Genomic DNA, 2,106 nt, shown 5'->3' with positions numbered 1-2,106 from the left:
ACTTAAGATAGAATTTCAGAATTACCATCTGGATATGAAGGAATACTGTGGCCATCTTTCAGAGTTATTTTAAAGTTATTCATATAGGACTTTGATTAGTTTAGCTACTATATGCACTTTGAGACTATTTCCAAGTAGACGATAACGCTGTTTCACTGTTGTGTTCTTGGGAAATCCGAACTCTGGAGGAAATCCAACGAGATTTGCTATTTCTTTAGGAGTGAAATATCAAAGTTTAAGCATTAACAATTTCATTATCTTTTCTTCTTGTGACAAATTGGTAAGGGATTTGTAGATATTCTCAATCTGCACATCCTCTGCAGCCTGTATACAACACAGATCCTGTCCCTTCTCTGTACCTTCCGTAACCTTTTGTAAAACACATGGACCTTCTACAAGTGGTCTTAATGTCTAATAAAAGAGCATATCACAGCAGTGACTTTGGTGGTAAAAAGTACTGATTCAGGTCAATGTCATCTTCAAGAAAATCTTTTAGCATCTGCACAGAGAGATCATTGTCCTCTAATGTTTCCGGTCAATGTCTTCTGCAGTTTCAAGCTTAAAAAGAACGGCTTCTTTTCCAACACATTGTTTGCTGCTAGTAAAGCAAGCATTTGGCCCAATTTTCTTCCCTTCGGTTTTATTTTCTGCATCTATTGCATGTTTTTGTGGATGTTCGGATTCAATTTTGGGGAATTCCATCAGTACCTGACCAGGGGCTTGAAAAGGTAATGGCTCTGCTTGAAGCTTTTGCAATAAGGAAATACCGGAGCCTTGAATTTGGAATACCAAGAGAGGTTGGAGACAATAGAAATTCTTGGAACTGAAAGCCGCAGTTTTCTATTGTTTGTATTAAAAGGTCTCTTGTAGAAGATATTTCAAAACCTTTAACATTTTCTAAAAGAATATACTTCGGTAATTTTGTAATCTTGGGAGAATGTCTAGAATATATAAGAAGCTATTTGTCCTTGGATCAGTCACATCACCTTGGAGACCAATTCTTGTGAATGGCTGACAGGGAGGGCTCATTAAAATCATATTGACAGATAGCCTGTCAAACTCTTCTAAGGTAATTCCTTCAGTTGTCTTGGCCAGTAGCTGTGTGTGAGGAAAATTATCCTTGTATACTTCACTAGCGACATTATTTACATCAATGGCAGCCGCGACTTGTGCCGGCAGACAGCTTTCTTTCTTTGTTAACTTTGCATTCTCCCCATCTTGAACTCTGCTGCAAACTGGACTGCTCAGCATTAACCAAGCACTGTTTCCCTGCATAGNTACATTTCCTTGAACTCAGAGCTATTGTCTTACAAATCAGAAAGTAATACTCCACAACTGGGAAAAGTTGATAGGGGTAATTTCAAAATAAAACACATTCCATCTGTTTTTCAAGGACTAAAGGGAATATTCTGAAAATCAGTGTGGTTTCAAAGAGCTATAAAAACAATTTCTAATGTACCCATGGCCCGGGCAAGTAGCAGGTTTTTAGGAATTTTCTTTTAGGTAATATATTTACCCCAAAACCAATAGCACTCCAATATTTTTCTGTTTCTCTCCATCTTGCTTCTTATTCCCATCTCTTTTTGTCGTTCTTTCTTTCTTTCTTATGCACCCCTTTCTCCTCTCTTTATATGTATCCTCCTTCACCAAAACATGAATATGTAAGTGCCTTATTTTATGGCCAGGACAGGAGCTGATTTAATGTTGATAGGTCTCTTGGGCCACAAGACAAAGTTCCAGATCAGTGAAGACTTGTGAGTAATTCATGCAAAAGGCAAGGAAGAAATTATTTATTTAGAGAAAGTAGGAATCGATGCGGGATAATTTTTATCCAGATGAAAGAAATATGGGAAGAAGCAAAATAAGATGGTCTACAAGTTGGACACTAAAAAAAAAAAAAAATTAGACTACTGGGTTGTCAGAAAACTCATGACACATTTTTGCAACGAAAAACAGAAAAAATACGTCATGACTTTTCCAACAACCCAGTATTTTACAAAGTCCACCCTATGACAATGACAGAGCTGAGCAGACATGACAAATGCTGTGCACCTGTGTCCCCATTGAAAACCTGTATAATTTTAAAGATGTTATTTACCAACTAGC

General features: G+C 37.2%; 1 protein-coding gene and 1 pseudogene across 5 annotated transcripts in view; one reads left to right on the top strand and one right to left on the bottom strand.

Annotated features, from left to right (window-relative positions):
* Positions 1 to 2,106, top strand: part of CDKAL1 (CDKAL1 threonylcarbamoyladenosine tRNA methylthiotransferase) — a 667,723-nt gene that overhangs the window by 596,960 nt on the left and 68,657 nt on the right. The gene's annotated exons all lie outside the window — the stretch shown is intronic.
* On the bottom strand, positions 76 to 1,104 carry LOC109381640 (tRNA (cytosine-5-)-methyltransferase pseudogene; annotated as a pseudogene).

Source organism: Hipposideros armiger, unplaced genomic scaffold (genome assembly GCF_001890085.2).
Source record: "Hipposideros armiger isolate ML-2016 unplaced genomic scaffold, ASM189008v1 scaffold_50, whole genome shotgun sequence".
Classification (NCBI taxonomy): Eukaryota; Metazoa; Chordata; class Mammalia; order Chiroptera; family Hipposideridae; genus Hipposideros; species Hipposideros armiger.
The sequence above is the reverse complement of the archived record's forward strand: the minus strand, read 5'-3'. Positions and strand labels throughout refer to the sequence as shown.